This window comes from Schistocerca americana, chromosome 4, assembly GCF_021461395.2.
Source record: "Schistocerca americana isolate TAMUIC-IGC-003095 chromosome 4, iqSchAmer2.1, whole genome shotgun sequence".
In the NCBI taxonomy this organism is placed as follows: domain Eukaryota; kingdom Metazoa; phylum Arthropoda; class Insecta; order Orthoptera; family Acrididae; genus Schistocerca; species Schistocerca americana.
In genome coordinates this window covers 691,968,616-691,987,095 of record NC_060122.1, presented here as the reverse complement: position 1 = coordinate 691,987,095, position 18,480 = coordinate 691,968,616, and the positions used below count along the sequence as shown (strand labels likewise).

General features: G+C 38.5%; 2 non-coding genes across 2 annotated transcripts; both read right to left on the bottom strand.

Annotated features, from left to right (window-relative positions):
* Positions 1–12,560: 12,560 nt before the first annotated feature.
* Positions 12,561–12,635, bottom strand: Trnat-ugu. The gene has a single exon. It is a non-coding gene; the product is annotated as a tRNA-Thr (tRNA).
* Positions 12,636–12,989: 354 nt separating this feature from the next.
* Positions 12,990–13,064, bottom strand: Trnat-ugu. The gene has a single exon. It is a non-coding gene; the product is annotated as a tRNA-Thr (tRNA).
* Between the last annotated feature and the right edge of the window lie 5,416 nt (positions 13,065–18,480).

The following is an 18,480-nucleotide window of genomic DNA, read 5'->3' as shown; positions in this document are numbered from 1 at the left end:
TATCTAATTATGGCTTTCAAGTAATTGTGGTATACCACTTCCCTGCCGTTAATATCTGTTACGGCAGATAGTATGTCCATTGCAAAAAGAAGACTGCTTAATTTATTAGCTAAATAATCTTTGTGTACTTGCCAACTTAGATTTTTATCCAAGTTTAGTCCCAGGAATTTGATGAACTGAGCTTAATCCATAACTTGATTTTTATGTACAATACTGGTGTCACTGGCATTTGATTGCTTTTAAAGTTTGTAAACTGACTCCTTGAAATGTTAAGTTTAAAACCATTTTGTTGAAACCATGAGTGTAGATTGTTAAGTGTGTTTATTACACAGAGCCTCCAAAAATTATAAATGAAAAAAGAGAAGATATAGATAGATGATGCAGCACCATAAAACGAAAATTTAAGAAAATTCGACAGAGGCTATCCAAAATAGACCTCAAATTTTATTTTTAAGTAAGTACTGAAGTATATTCAGCAAATGTGACTGGTTGGGTACTGATATTGAGAGGTAAATTATTTGTTTAAAAGAGAAAAGAGATTGGCCCTAAGATTGAGCCTTGAGGGACTCCTTGGCTTCAGCTACTTTTTCAAATACCATGAGTAACACTGAGAGGACACAGATAGGACAGTAATTTCACATATCATTCCTAGATACTTCTTTGTGTAGTGGTTTTACCTCTGCATACTGAAGTACATCAGGGAAGACGGCTTGCTCTAATTACTTTGGTGGATATATGACCCGACCCCTATTCTGGATTCAAAATAGTGTCGTTTTACTTAATTTTTTTGACAGTTTTAACAACTCTTATGAATACAACTTTGTAACTTCTCACATAGTTAATAAAGACAAGGTTCTTGTTGTGTTTCAGCTCTCTATATAGCTCCAGTTTTCTTGCACTAGATATTTTTAAGCCTGGGGTTTAATTAACACTTAACTTTTTGTTGCCAGATCATAGGTGGGAATCGTTTACTGAACACCTTTAGAAAACTTCTTAGAAATTTATTTAAGTTCTCAGTACTTGATTCACTATTATCTTTGGGGCATTTAGTCTACTTTGTCATAGAACAAGTTCAAATTATTTTTACAAAAGCTTTCTTACCATTGCTTTAATTGTTCCTAGCAGCTGAATAAACAATGCAGAATGGTCAGAAATTTCTAAAACTAAACACGTTTTCACCGTCAAACATGTAATATGTTAAGATATTGTCCAATAAAGTAGCTGAATGAGCATTTTCTCTGGTGAATTCACAAAGATTTAGTTTGAAACGAGAGTTCTGAATTAAGTCAATAAACTGTTTTGAGGTACTGTCATGACTTATCATATTTATGTTAAAATCTACTGCCATAATAATATTTTCTTATTTTCTTTCTGACGTTTGTCAAGAAGACTTTGGAGATTGCACAAGGAAGTTTTAGTTATTGTACTTCCTGGAATTCTGTAAATTAATATGATTGTTGCGTTCATCTCCTTTAGTTCAACACAGCAGCTTTCAAAAAACCATACCAGTAATCAAAATCTGTCTTTATTTCATATGTTAATCAGGTATTGAGAAGATTACGGAAAGGACATATTGCTACTCACCATATAGTGAAAAAAATTCATGCAAAAAGCACCTCTCACACACAAGACCACTGTCTCTGGCAACCAAGGCCAGACTGAAAGCAACTGCACATGATGGGTGAAACAGTGTGGGTGGCGGGGCTAAGGAGGAGACTGTGAGGGGTAGGTAGACCCATCATCCTCTTCCCTGTTCCTATTCCTGCACTACGCAGCCTTCTTTGCCAGGATTGCACCCACAGTACCTTAACCCCCCCCCCCCCCCCCCCCACATGCTCTCTACACCATCCACCTAATGTCCCAACCACACCTAGCTGTCCTACCTCTCTCCACTCATCCCTGTATGCTCCCACAAGCAGCACTTTAACGTCCCCAACACCTACCCTGCTATACTTTCCTCTCCCAGCCTCCTCGTTACCCCCACCACCCAGATTGCTTTTCCCATAATCCAACATGTGCATTTGCTTGCATTCTGGTCTTGGCAGCCAGGGACACACACACACACACACACACACACACACACACACACACACACACACACACACACAGAATGGAGAAAAATCATGTCACAAAATTTTAACCCTGGATAGCTGATGCCAGTAGGAACCAAAATTACTAATATTATGTAGACCGACAATGCACCATTTTTAAACTCCAGAAATGTAGCACCACGTGCTCCGATTAGCCACGGAATTGCCCTGTTGCCATTTGTCGGTTGACGGGCAGCCCTATGGTTGTTGGTTCCCACATACAATGTGTGTGTGTGTGTGTGTGTGTGTGTGTGTGTGTGTGTGTGTGTGTGGTTTAAGTCAGAGGAAGACTATGTGGCTGAAAGCTTAATTGTTTTGCAGTCTTTTTGTTGTGCTTGTCTGTGACTTAACATTTCCACTCGATTTTGCCTAACGGTTTTCTACCATAGTGTAACATAGTGCTGTTTTCCTTTGTTACTATTTTATAATGCATTACTGTACTAGTGTCTGTCCTTTACTTTCTCTTCTTTCCTGTGGTTTACTTGTCACCTTCCAAACTGCACCACATGCTCTTACTTATGTATGAGCCACATTGTATCAAATGTTTTGTCCACACACGACACACAGCTACAAGACCACGCTGATTGTTGGTGCAGCATCTCATGCCCCACATTACTCCCATCAATAACCCTACACCTTCAAATTATCACTGTTCCTGCGTCACTCTCACATATTTTCATGTGTTATTTTCCATCTCTTCATGTGCCACATGAACTTATATCTTATCCTACCAACCCCTCCTCACTGCCCACTCTTTCTCCTCTCTTATTCCATTTCACACACTAACCTCACCTGATCTAGATGCAGCTGCTGCCCCCTTCATCATACATACCTGCCCACAGACCTGCAGCACACATTAGAGTCTTCTTATTTATTTTTCTCTTTGATCTCATTGTGTTTTAACATCAGTTTCAGTTCTTTTTTGCCTTCCTCTATCAAACTAGTCCCTTGGATTTCATCTTGTTTCTACTAATCATCAGCAATACCTTCACTTGGATAACTGCCATGCATTCTGTACCAAGAAGCCCCTTCCATAGAGTCCAGCCACCTGTGGCTGTCACAGCTGTAGTGTCAAGCAGCCCCTTTCAAAATATATCAAGGGTCCTACTAAGTCTGCACAGACTGTAATTACCCTCCCAACTTTGTACAGAAACAGATATCCTGTCCCTTATCTCTCCACTCATCTACTGTCTTGCAAAGTCCCACCATCTGGCCACAGAGGAGCATTCCCCTGATGGCTCAGTACTGCCCAGGATTGGAGCAACTGAATCACGTTCCCCTTGAAATGAGGAATGTCATACGCACTGTTCTGCCCACCTCTCCCACAGTCTGAGCATGCTGCCCAACATGACGTATTCATTTCCATGACTGCTTCACGGCCTGTGCCATCTGGATCCTTCCTACCAACACCAACTTTTCTGAATTCTCCCTGTAATATATCCTATGTTCCCATAACCCTCTTCACCTCAACCTTTATTAGTCATTGTCCTTTACCCACCCATTCCCTTCCATATTCCCATTCTAGCACCACACAGCTGCAGAGCCTTCTTTTCCATCAATGCACCCACAGCTTTTTAACTTCTCTCATTTTCCACTCCCCTCCTCTCCCCCTCCCCACCCTCCATCTAACCTCCTAACAGCACCTAACTGCCGTACACTCTCTCCACCTCATCCCTGTATGCTCCTACAAGCAGCACTTCACTGCCTCCAATCCTGTCCTGCTATCCCTCTCCCTCCCACCCTTCTCCTTACTTCCAACACCTGGATTGCTTCTCCCATCATGTACAGTTGCTTGGGCTCGCAGTCTGGCTTGAGCGGCCAGAGATAGTGTTCATGTGTGTGAGAGTTGTTTATGCATGAATGTGTTGTGTCTGCATGTGTGCGTGCATGTTGTTCAATTCAAAAGGAGGCTTTTTGGCCAAAAGTTTACTCGTTTAGAGGTCTTTTTGTAGTTTATGTCTGTGATTCAACGTTTCCACTGTATGGTGAGTAGCAATCAGTCCTTTTCATAATACTACCATTATTCCATTCAGGATTTTCCATTGCAGGTATTGAGAAGTATTCACAAGCCCCGTGGGATCTTCCACTCCTGTAAAAGCTGCTTGATACACTGAAATGTTCCAGTTTATTTAAAAATTTTGTAGGGCTACTAGTTAACCAATATTCATTTAAACAGACAACTTTGTTTTGATATCATTGTTTTCATAGAAGGTAATTTGCAGTCTTCAATTTTGGTGCTACCTGCCTTCAAACCATTTATATTCCAATGCATCAATTAATTTTTTCACTTTTTTTCTGTGTCTAATCACAACTCTCCATAAATTTCATACCTCAGTTGTAACGCTACCGCCCTGCTCGGACGTACGTTAGCTCTATAAAGCCTGTACTGTAATAAGTTCACGGGCTTCACCTTATAAACAAGGATTTTAGTACGTAAGTTGACCGCGTGTACCTAATAGAAGCAAGATCGGACTTATACTCAGTCAATAACTACAGTGATGCAGTCAAGCAAATGTGAAGTATAATTACTCTTTCGCATGGACAAGAAGTACACACTACCTATAATTAACAATTCGGTCGCCAGCCTACTTAGGCAATGAGTAAGTTTTTCCTTGTACAAGTGGGTGCATGTACAAGCATAGTAACACGTAGTAATGATGCGTTATATGGCAAAGTTTGGAACCAGAAAAATCCACTGAACTAAAGTTTTCTCTTTTTGTACTAATTTGGACGAGCTAAATTTACACAACCACCACACAGTAATGATCACTACGAACTGCATTTTGTATGTTGAGCAGACTGAAATCGGGCATAGATTGCCCTAGCATCGACAATCTTGAAAGTACACACACAATATCACTATTAATGATGGAAAAACACTAATACACTTAGGATTAATATAGAATTTAGCTTTACTGGTCAAATCTGATCAACACATTTCAAGGTTTGAAAGAATGGACAAGAGAAGGGGGGGGGGGCCCTGAAACTGTTATGGTCGTTATACTGAAACTATTAAGTACTGAAGGCAAATTAACACTCAAAATTATCAATCTATGGATAACTACTCTTTTGCCTTACTTCTGAATAATTTAACTGTCATTATTTCTGTCTCAAATTAATTAAATAACATCGCTAACTCAATTAAAAAAAAAAACACTCTTCCAATTTAGTCATACTTTTGTTCTTTCTCAACATTTGCAATAACACACAGGACTTTAAACTTCTTTATAGCATAGATTAATCTGCCGATAATTTTCATTAACACTAACATTAAACTTTCAGTTCAGGATACTCGGGTTGCACAATACGAGGTAAGGACCCTGTCTAGGACAGTGATCAGGATAAGTCACGGCTAAGGCAATGCTGGTAAAAGTCACGTTATTATTGAACAGTCAGAAACATTTTCGACACTGGTCCACACAGATACACTTCTAAAGATGAAATAAATGTTTGACCTGTGCAAGTCGGTGCGGCGGATGGCGGACAGCGAGATAGCGAGAAGCACGGCACACATGCAAGCACGACTAAGGTTCTCATTGCAGCAGCACTTTCCTTCTTCTTAGCGTCGTTATCTTTCCAACTTTGTGCCTCAGAATATAGCCATGCCAAGTAGTCGTCGGAATTGGTTCATCCGAGGCTCAATGGAATCCACTTTTCCTGGGTAGCCTCCTGGGTACAGTACGTGTACTTCCGAACGATGCCCAACTCCGACTGTTGCTCGCCTCCGACTGTAATACTGTGCCCGTTGTGCCGAACCGCGCCAGTGTGCGTTTTCCCGCCTCGCCTGCCTCCACCTTTTCCCGCTCCCCTACAGGTAGGGTATTCACCACAGGTTTTCTACTACACATATCCTAATGCATTACCTACGTATGGACCAAATGTATAAATTACAATTTTCACATCTTACAATAGTTTTAACATTAAATACACTTTCCTTTGATTACCACATTGTTTGAAATCTAACGTAAATAATAATATTCATTCCAAAAGTTGCTCACAGTCTCTTTAACATAACGATATGAACCGAAAAAAAAGTTCAAAACATTACTTACATTAATTTATCTAAATTCATAAAGAAAAAAATTATTATATGTACAGTTGTCGTTACACAGTGTTTCTCCATACCAGTTTCTACTAATAAACCCTTCAGACAGCATGGTGGTGAAATTCTTCTCTTGTTAAGGGGACAAGTGGCTTCTATTACTTCTGCCATTGTTGATGTTGCATTTTCTGTTGTTGCTGTTGCTTCTTCCCTTGTTGCCTGTGTTTCAGATGATGATGATTCTGATTCTGGGGATGCTGATGTTGCTGTCGTTACTGACAGGCACTTTGCTGTTGCCACTGATTGTGGTTTCAGTTGTGCTGTTAGTTGGGTTGATGATGTGACTCCTAGTGTTGCTGCTGCTTCTGATGATAATGGTTTTGCTTCAATTGATGCTGGTATTGCTGCCAATTCCATTGCCACTGAAGAAGATGATGGTTGTGGTTCCGCAGCTGTCGATAGTTGTACTGCTGCAGTTGGTTGCTGTGCTATTGTTTGTGTTTGGCACAATATAGGTGGTTCTGCTGTTTTAAGTGAATTATTTCTTCTTATGCCAGCTGCAATCACGATTTCCAGAGTTTTATAGCTGAGAAATGTCCTGCCCTTTCCATTTAAGTGCAGTCCTCCATAGCTTGTGAAACTGTCTCTCTGTGGGTAGTCATCAGGTAAAAAATGAGTGTTTTGATACATTTTGCTGATCTCAACCTGTTTGTTGGCCTTCATAATTTCTTTATTTACACATGATTTATTTAGAAGGCCATGCCTATGTGCTGTTCCAGTGATGACCATTATTTTGGTCTTATTAAAGTTCAATACTACCTTCAAGTTTTTGGGCAGCACAAGGTAAGTCATTCCTGTAAACAATGTTGGCACCCCCATTATTACTGTATATACATTTTTATTTGATGAAACCCCTTTTTTCCTCGTCCCGTTCTGGGTGTTTCACTTTTTTGTCAGACAATGTTGTAGGCTTTTAATAAGTGTTCCACAAAGTGAGTATACATGTTGTTAACATGCAGTTAACCACACAGGATGCAAATAATTTGAAAAACAAAAGCTTGACTATGGTGAATGTCACATGATATGTAAGCATTGCTAGAGCAGATATAAGCAAGACAGTAAGGGAGTTCAATAATAACAATGGATGCAAAGAACATCAAATGATAAGTTTTTAAGTTCTGTAAGCATTACATAATGTGCAAATATTGCTGAAAAGCATGTAAAAAGGTATAATAATTAATTAGGATGTACAATATGGCAAATGAGAGTTGAATGAATATTGCAAAAAGTATATTATCAAGAACAGCCTAAAAGTATTACTTCAAGAGTGAGTGTTAACCACCCTGGGTGCAGGGTAGAATATGTGGCAAATTCACAAATATTGCACAAAGTGAAGAAATGACTGATGCATTAGCAGAAATTACAAGGGGATGTAGTTGCCAATTAAGATACAAATTTTTAAGGGTGTTAATTCTTTGATGATTGATACCACACATGTGAACGACAATTTTGTCACAGCATTGCTATAAAGGTTGTAAATATGATAGCAAGAGAGCATTTACGATGTTAACGATAGTCTCTTTCTATGGCCTGAATGGTGACTGGCTATGTGAGAATTCTGTCTGATATGTATTTATGACACTTGCATGTGTGAAATTTCCTTGTAGGGGGAGCGTCGTTCTGAAGTCATCATAGTGTATTGAGGAGTAAACAAGGCATGAAGGACTGAGCAGAGTGTCTAAGAAGGAAGTCAAAATTCAAAGAGTAGCATTATATTGAGGAATGAACATTTTACTGAATTTAAACATTGTGTCAAGGAGAAAATATACCATCAGGATGTAACCATTGCACTGGGGTAAGAACATTGAGAAGCTTATATTGTGTTGAGTAATAAACATGGCACTGAGGGAGATAACATTGTATTGAGAGGTAAACATTGCATTGGGCAGAGGACACTGTATCGAGTGATAAACATTGCATTGGATAGAGGACATTATATCAAGAATTAAACATTACATCAAGGCAAGATCATTGTATCACCTAGTAAACATTGCATTGAGAGAGGGAACATTGTATTGAGCCTTAAGCATTACATTGTCCTCTATCTATTGTATCACAGGATAACCTTTGTTAAAGAAACCATTATATTCATGAGAGAACATTCAGTCAAAGAAGGCAAACTGCAACGAGGGGAGAGCCTCTACAAAAATTATACATGAAAAAAGAGGAGAGATAGATAGATGACACAGCATCAGAAAATGAAAATTTAAGAAAATACTACAAAGGCTCAGCACGCACGTGATGTTTAAAGAATGTGTGCTCCCGACAGATAAAACTAATGATCCAGAATCCAAAACACAAAAGAAAATTTGACTCAAGATTACCATGACATATGTATTCCTCTGAGTTGGCCACATTAGGGACCTGCTTATGAGGTTTGTGTAATTCAGGTACTATGGCGAATGATGAGTAGAATAAATCCCATCAACTTCTTATCTAAATCAATTCATTTTTTGGACTGATATTGTACAAACATGTTAAGAACATCTGGTAAATCATTATTACTGTGAAAGTACGTGTCCGTAAAAAATGTTGTTTGCCAAATGGTGTTTTTGGATGCAGAATGAGCTCAGTACGGTTAATGTCTTGTTCTTCAGATGAAAGCGTGCTTTTAAACTCCAGAGTGGGTTATTTTTTGTCATCCTTAAGCATCAGATATGAGTTCTTAATATCAATAATTGCATCATAACTAAGAAATCCATGCCTATTATGACATCAGTGGTGAGGATGGGAACAGTCAATATGTTGGAACAGAATGTGATACCTGGAGTTGAAAATGATAAATGTGTTTGTTACTTGACATAGATTCTTTTGACAGAAACATTTCCTCTTACTGTAGTTTTGCTTAGCAGGAACCAGGGTTGCCAACCATAGAATTTTTTCCTTGTACATAAACAACTAAAAATCTCATACTTTGGCTTTTAAACCTCATACATTTATCAAGCATTTAAAATATTATAAAACCAAAAAGAAGATATATTAAATGAGTGTGAATTTAGCAGGAATTTGTTAATTTAAAAGTTTTGAATTAAACAAATAAAATGTAGCAGTGGCCATATTTCCTAAACCGCAATTCTGATTCTGGACGCGTTACGTGTCTCAGCTGTTTGGACCAGAGGGGGGGAGGTGGGGGGGGGGGCAAGGACTTTCAGAGGCAGTGAGATGAGATGTACTGGAATTCATGAATGCTTAATATCGATTAACAACTATGATATAATTTTTTTTTCACTCTCGGAAGTAACAAGGATTTGAAAAAGCTCATTATACATTGAGGTTAAATGAGAATGCACATTAATAAATAATTTCACCGCGAGATATAACAATTAGATGATAATTTATTAGTTTATAATTATTTAGACAATCTTTAAGGCACTTCAGTTAACTGTGTTGTTAGCTGACTGGAATATACTCCCCTCTCAGTGGAAAAACCTCTCCATTGCTTTGGCAAATGTTTGGTGACGTTGAAGCATTTTTCGTTCCTGGTCTTCCATTAGAGGTGCAGTCCACCCCGGTAGCTGAGTGGTCAGTGTGACAGACTGTCAATCCTAAGGGCCCGGGTTCGATTCCTGGCTGGGTCGGAGATTTTCTCCACTCAGGGACTGGGTGTTGTGTTGTCCTAATCATTATCATTTCATCCCCATCGACGCGCAGGTCGCCGAAGTGGCGTCAAATCGAAAGACCTGCACCAGGCGAACGGTCTACCTGACGGGAGGCCCTAGCCACACGACATTTCCATTTCCATTAGAGGTGCGACTTAGGCCACGATACCGCTACAGATGGCTCAACTGTGGCGCCTTCTAACCTACATTTGCATACAATTATGAAATTTTTGTGTGGTATTTTCTAGTTTTAGTTTATGTCTCCAAATATAATACCAGGTGTAACCTCAGCCTCACTGACATCATTCTTATTTATGTTGCCGTATAATTTTTCCCTAGTCATATGGCTATACATCATTACGAAATATCGTATTCATGATCCATGAAACTAGTATTAATCTAATCTAATCTAATCTAAAATCTTGTCTGTTCAAAATTGACGCAATTGCCAGTACGTGTTGGTCCTTTTACACTCCCTGTAGCAAGAATCATCCCTTTCACACTTTCCACAGTTAGCCAGTTTCTTATATCTGTTTTTATCAAATTAACCTTACTGAAAACTCACTCGCAGTCAACTTTTGAATGAGGTAGGTACAATGCAGTTAGAGCAAAAAGAGACAGCTCAGAAAAATCTTCAGTTTTCAGTAAAGGATCCCAAAACTTATTTGTCTCACTAATTTCATTCAATCCTTCAGGATACCGAGCTTCTGCATTTGTCAGCTGTCTCCATTGATCATCCACTATTTGTTTTTTTTTATTGATCATTTGGTGCAATTATAAGTGGTACCACTTCAATAAGAGGCATTAGTGTTGAGGAAACGGCTCCTGAAATTGTGAGAGAGAGCTAGTTCTGGTTTGAAAACTTGTAACTTTGACAAGACAGGGTCCTCCATGTTGTAAGCCTTTTTTTCTGTGGCAGCAACTTTGTAGCAATTTTTGCAACATGAGAAAAATTGTTCAAAATCTCCAGGATGTCTGACCACATCTGGGTGTTTTAAGAGCTTGTACACTCTGACGCCAGATTCAGTTCAGTGTTGTGGAGCTGATGTCACTGAATTTCGGGGTCTACTTTACCTAGGTTTGGCCTCATGACATATTTGCGTTGTAAATAACGCAATAGGATTTCCTGGTAGGGTTCACTTATTTTCTCATGTAGATTGTGAATAACTACTTTCTCACTTTGGATTTCCAGATTGATTTTATTAGATAAAGGGAGCGACCATTCAAGGAAACAAAAATAAAGTTTGTAGAATAGGTTGCTAAGTTTTGCAGAAATAAATACTGCCTGATTTCACACGTCAGCTTTGTCTTTAAGTGCACTATTTGTTGTGAAATCGATAAAAAATAGACCTAGGGCTTCCCATTGCTCTAATATTCTTTCAGCCCCTGCTGACAATGAAAGCCATCTTGTCACCTTGTAACATAGTTTTTATGGAGTTTTTTTCACTCATCGTGACATTACACCCATTAGATCCAAAGCCTATAACATTTTTCAGTGGGACATTATAGCTGGTGAATGAATTGATAAGAGATCTGTATAAAATCTCGGTGCTGTCTGTGGGAATATAATCAACATCGGTTCTTTCCCTAAAATCTTTGAGCAACTCCCAAAATGTGCTACATATTTTTTGAGCTTCTTGATCAAAATAGCGTACCCCTATGCAAGCAGTTTTGACCATTGAAATGTCGGTTGTCTCGTCTGTTATGACCGAAAATTTATTTTGTTATAGTTTTTGGGCTAATTCTGCTTCATGACCTTCTCCAGGAACGTTCTTTACCACTGATGCTACTTTAGTTCATTTGAGCTTTATTTCCTCAATTAATTTAGAATCCATCACAGCTTCTTTTAATAAAGGTATCAAATAGTCAGCAACCAAAAATGCAATGTTATGCTCTGCAAAAAAAGCAGCAAGTTTAATTTCTGCATGTTATTTTTCTTTATTTTGTGGAGTTATACTTTTTTGGAATCCAAGCGTTGTTAATGTTTGTGTTTTCACACTAGAACCAGGTTTGTTATTTATATGTTTTTTGGTAGTGGCATAAGTTTTCAAATTAGATATTCCAGCTACCACCGATGTTCGCAGGCAAAATACACACTTACCTTTAGCTGAATCATTGGTGTCTGGCAAAAGCCAGTACTTAAAAGCTGGATCCTTTATCCACTGATGTCTAAAATTTTGTGAGCGATGATGTGTTACCTTCCTTTTTCTCTTGTCCAGCCGCCTTTTTTGGGTGCACGAATGGTCACTGTCTTCTTCACAATCACTCATAATTATTGGTAAGCAGGTAGCACAAACCACACAATAGATGCAATACTACACGTATGGAACAGAGAAAAGTAGATACTACATATAGTGAGGCAGATTATAGTCAGTGCTGGAAACACACCTGCACTGAACTATGAATGTACTGTGAGCTCAGAGCACTGTAATGATCGCCTGATTTCATTAAAGAGCATTGAATATGTGTTCATGTTGAAATGTGTGGCTACTTTATTATCAGATACCTACTGAAATAATACCCCACCACACATTGTTAGACTACATATGTTGGCAGCACTACAATTTCAGTTCAGTAATTGTTGGTAAGTGTCGGAGGAAGGGGCCATCTATTCTTGACTGAGTAGAACATGTCTGTTCTTTCGGACATGTCTGAAAGAACATACACCATTGATGACCTGCAGCCATCTAGAACGAAATTAGAATTATATTAATACCTTCAGCTGCTGACAGGCTTTCATATATATCAACGGGGACAGGTGAAAATGTGTGCCCCGACTGGGAATCGAACCCGGGATCTCCTGCTTACATGGCAGATGCTCTATCCATCTGAGCCACCGAGGGCACGGAGGATAGTGCGACTGCAGGGACTATCTTGCACACGCCTCCCGCGAGACCCACATTCTCATCTTGTATGTCCACACACTACATTCGTAGTGTCCCACCCCAACACACTCATTACTCATGGAGGACATTTTTACCAAGTCCTGTAAGAGTTCGGGGAATATGTGTGCATCCGCACAGAAGAAGAAGGTCATGACGGGTATTGTAAGAACTATATACTTATGTGGATATGGTGTCTGTTCTTTTCGACAACCATTGATGACCTGCAGCCATCTAGTACGAAATTAGAATTATATTAATATCTTCAGCTGCTGACGGGCGTTGATATATATCAATGGAGACAGGTGAAAATGTGTGCCCTGACTGGGACTTGAACCCAGAATCTCCTGCTTACATGGCAGATGCTCTATCCATCTGAGCCACCGAGGGCACAGAGGATAGTGCGACTGCAGGAACTATCTCGCTCATGCCTCCTGTGAGATCTACACTTTCACCTTGTAGGTCCACACACTACATTCATAGTGTCCCACCCCAACACACTCATTATTCATGGAAGACATTCTTACCAAGTCCCGTAACTCGTAAGGGAATGTCTTCCGTGAGTATTGAGAAAGACGATGGTAACTGAATGACAATAAACTAAACCTAGTAGGAATTGAAGTAAAAAATTGAACATCTTTATCCTCCTTTAACAAGAATTATTTTAGTTAGGCCTATTGAAGTTAATATTTTGAGTAACTAATATAACTTTTTAATCATAGTGTTTTAGGTATTGAAGTTAATGTTACAATTAATTTTTTTAAGTTAGTAGCCTATTTATATAATTTATTTGTAATACACTGTTAAAAAGATGATTTGTATTTAGTTATTGGAGTTATCTTTAGTAATTGAAGTTAATAGTTACTGAACTTCAACATCATATAATGTTTACTTAATGCATTTTCATTAGATATTAAAATAAATCTTTATGAATTTGTAAATCTGTGTTCATTGAATCATTTAATAACCTTTGACTTATAAAATATTGAGATAATCCATCTTGCCCCCACCTGTGTACCCCATCTTGCCCTCACTATAGGGCAAGATACTTTGTAAATCCTGAAAAAATATTTTTTATATAGTAAATACTAACATTTTTTTGTCTTAATTTTTTATAAACTCTAGAAATACTGAAGTTTAAGGTGGAATATCTGGTATTTCTATTGAGCATTTTGTAAGCCCACAAAAAATTGTTAAGTGCTTAAGCATCCCGCCTTGCCCCACTCTCCCCTAAGTGCGTCGGAATCATTTTCGAGTTCTAGCTGCTCGATTCTATTTGTGATGGTCTCTAAATCTTTTGTGTGTTTGTCTTCCTTGCTTTGAAGATGGGCATTGATTCCTGTTTAGTGTTCACTTAGATCAGCTTGGATCTGTACGTTCATATCTTGCACAGTTTTAAGTTCAACGGAAAATGTATTCATGTTGTTATCTACAAAAGTTTTAACCTGACCTAAAAGTTTCATACAATATGTCTGTCATTCAGTATGTAATATTTGGCAAACCTGTTTGTTTCTTCTTATTGTTGTGTAAACTTCTGGTAATATGTATTACATGAAGTGCTCATTAAGTTTATTTTCTTGTTCTGTGAAATGTTTATTGATTTGTTCTGAGATGGATTGAATATCATCACATAATCATTTTGTGGTGTCATTACATCACTGAGTGACTGATCTAATTCATCACTTAACTGTTTTGCTGTGTTGTCTCGTTTCTCAGTTATTCTGTGCATTCGACATACTATTATTAGTTTTTGTTGCATTAGCACGCAGCTGACTGTCCCACTGTTTTGTGCAGCATACTCATTTAATAAATTCAATGGGCAAAAAATTACCAAGACTGGACAGTGAATGATAATAAATAGAGCAGAAAATTTCCATTGACCTGTTCAAAAAAATTAGTACAAATCAGTAAATGTGTAAGGCCAAAATTTCTAGCTACACTTATTATTATACAAGTGAGAGAAGAACCTAAGTCAGCCTATGTTATAACCAAAAGATTCTTAAACAATTATGATCCTGACAATGTTATCAACAAGTGTAATGATTAATACACAACACCAACAGCCACTGTCAGCCTCTGGCGCACTACTCCTGCTACCCCTGAGCAACAACTGCCTACTACACTACTACTGTGTGACCTAACATAAGCTCTTTGTTACACATATTCTGCCTTAGTGATAGCTGCCATGCAACGTTCTTTCACACGTACATTTTGCTAATCAATATGTTGCTTATGCTCTTGGATAATATGTTAAAATTTACAATTTTCATTATATGTACCTATTTCAAATGTATTTTAATTGTGCCTGTCTGGAACTTAATGTGTCTTCTTTATAGCAAGTAGCAATCTGTCTTTTCCTACATTGCTGATATTCCTACCTCAGGTTTCCATTGACATTCCAGGGACTCCTATAATCTCTCCATTCGGCTTATTTGAATGTCTTTATATGCAATTTGATTTGTGCAGTGCTGGTCATCATTCTGCTTTGCATGCTTGGATGATATCCTCATCTTTTCAGCCACAGCAGAACAGCATCAGCAACAGCTGGTGGGGATTTTCAAATGCCTAGAGAAGCATGGTGTGGTGTTGAACATTGTTAAGTGTGATTTTGGTAAATCTCAGATCACCTTTCTGGGCTATCTAATTTCATCTGGAGGGTCATTACTACGACAAGATACAGTGCATGTTATCATGAAGATATCACCACGAGCAACCATCAAGGAAGTATCCAATTTACTTTTACGAGTGACATCTGTTCCACTCAACTGAATTGCCAGAACCACTAACTGCAGCACTTACTGGACCCAAGAGTAAGGAGACTTTGCTCAACCACTGGGCAGATGAGATCATCTCTGCTTTTAATGCAGGAAAACAAAGCAAAGCCAAGCCTAGAAAATGCTGCACTCCATCCACACCCTTCTTTGGAGGCACCACTCACATAGGTCCTTGATGCTACTTGGACAACTATTGATGCAGCATTGTAGAATCAAGTCGATATCACTTTCCTTCTTCTTACATAAGTGTTCCACTTCTTGATAGACATTGAATGCATATGATCGTGAGCTTGTGTCTACGTATGAAGCAATCAAGGGCTTTCGACCACAGTTGAAGGCCAGAGAATTTACAGCATTTACTGATCACAAACCACTTACCAGTGCCTCCAGATGGAACAACAACAAATGTTCAAAGTGGCAGTATAACCACCTGGAATTTATTGCCAAATTCAGCACAGTTATGCACCAAATTTCCCATATAGATAGTGTGTTTGCTAGTTGATGCAGGTTAACAGTGTGACAAATTTTATTGATTATGTTTAGCTCACAAAGATACAGTAATCTGATGAGGCACTCCAGAAGTTACTGCATGATGTATCATTTAACCTTCAATTACAACTTGTCAATATTCCTGGTTCTGTTGTCAGGCTATGTTGCAACATTCCCAGTGGATGATCTCACTCATTTCTGCACCTACTTTCTGTAAAAGTGCTTTTGACAGTCTCCACAACCTAATCCACCATGGCGTTAGAGCATTTATTGAAAAAAAAAAAGGTCTTTTTGGCCTGGTATGCAGAAGAATTTTTGCAAGTGGGCTCATTTGTGTGTTCAATCTCAGTGTAGTAAAACAGTCATCATGTACTTGCACCCTATGGAGAATTTGTAGGCATGACAATGTGCTTTACTTGTGCAAATTGATGTTGTGGGCCCACTTCCTCTTTTTAATGGTCAACATTATCTGTTGATTGCCACTGATCATGTTACCTCTTGACCAGAATCTAGATCAGTTGATGGTATATCTGTGGAAGTTGCAGCCATTTTAAATTGGGTTTCTCACTGCAGTTGTCTGCTGCACATTACTACAGACTGCAGCTGACAATTCAAGTCAGCATTATTTAACCAGTTCAACAAAGTATGCGGCACTCCCCATCACCAGACAACCAGTTACCGCCCCATGAGCAATCGCATGGCTGAACAACGGCATCATTACTAAAAGGCCTCATTAATGTGTCATGCTACCAGCTGGACAACTGCTTTCCTATGGTCTTACTTGGCCTTTGCATTACTTACAAAATGGGCTTAGACTCATCATCGGAGGTGTTCATATATGGTGAAACACTTCAGCTGCTAAGCAAATTTGTTGATCCAAGATCTCCGTAGCTACTGGATATGACCAATCGGAATTCATTTGTTACCTGAGGAATCCCGCTGCATTCATTCACCTGCATGCATTCACTTACATTGAATTGAATTGAAATTATTTTTGAGTTTATGCTTTTAATAACTGGCTGATTAATAAAGATCTGCCCACACACATGAGAGAATTGCTCTTATCTCCATTAACAAATGATTGAAGTCCGAGTCATGGTTCTGGATCTTGGCTAGTAACTGAAAAGCTTCCGCTAAATTTGTGAAATAAAATTGACATGTAATGGTGTCTGTTGCTGCAGCAGTGGCTGAAATTGTTGTGCTGAAAATTACTTAGAATACTGATTTTAAAAAGGAAGCGAACAGGACACAGGGCTCTCCTAAAAATAAAAGTGAACAAAAACTTTAAACTATTATATTATTAAACTAATATCGCAAATGAGCTAACATTCATCAGCAATTAACAGACATGTCCAACCGAGAGAGAGAAAAAGGAAATTAGACAAACAATTGAACTCTGTTCTTCTTCACATTAAACTTGCATTGATTGTCTTGTACATATTTAGTAATCTTTGCATTCGAAAACTGAAATTAACATTTTATATAACAATAATACAAATGAGTAATTTTTTTTCACCTGTGTGGCCAGTATCGCACTCAATATAGTATTTCGCATCGAGATAAAAGCTGTTGTCCGTATTAATGCTTTTATATTTGCATTCGAGTTTGTTTTTCTTCAGTATTTTCACTGGGGACAGCACATTATTTGCATGTGACATGTCTCATTGTTGAGGCACAGCAAGTGCACCTACAGTATGATGTTGCTTGTTGACAAACCATGCCAGCTCACTCAATGTGATGGAATGAGGTCACAACTCCCCATACGTCTACCAGAGCCTTCATTGTGGCTGATGGAGGGCCCCCACATATGCATAGAATTGTGCCCATTGGTGCCCCATGCGGCAAGTGTTGTGAGCGAGCAGACTCACACTGTGCCTGCTTACTGTTGGATGTCTGGCCCTGGCTCAACTCACTGCTGGTAGGAAAGGCATCCCTGCTCCATGTCTGCACTGACTGTTCATTATTTGTTCTCAGTTCACTTTCTTAGCCCCATTATTGCTACATGCCTAATTTAATTTTTATTGCAACTACAATTTTGAAAGTTAATGAAGTTCTTCACACCCATAAAGTTTTTATGAAACATCACTATGTTTTGCCCTTTATTATGTGTAGGGAGGTTCATAGTTTCTCATTTTCTTCTTTCATCCATTCCCTTTCATACCATAAAATAGATTTTGCTTTTCTTCTTTGTCTCATATTTGATATTATTGAGTCAGTCACAGATCTATTGTCTTGTTCCTTTTTGTGATTTGGTCCTTGTTTTACTTTTTTTGTAACCATGAATTCTCTCTATTTATGTTCTCTCTCTGGTATTTTGAGCTCATGACTAATGTCTGCTTCATTCCAATCTGTTTTTCTTCTGAGCCTTATTCTTCTAGGAATGCCACCTCAAAATTTGTGTGGCTGTTTCTGTCATTTCTTTGAGCATGCACCTCATGACTGCACCTTCCATTAGTTTCCTTGGTATAAAATTGATCTCTTCATCACCTGTCCAACCAGTGGGCCACCCTCCTTTGAAGTTTGCTCAAATGCATCTGTATTGAT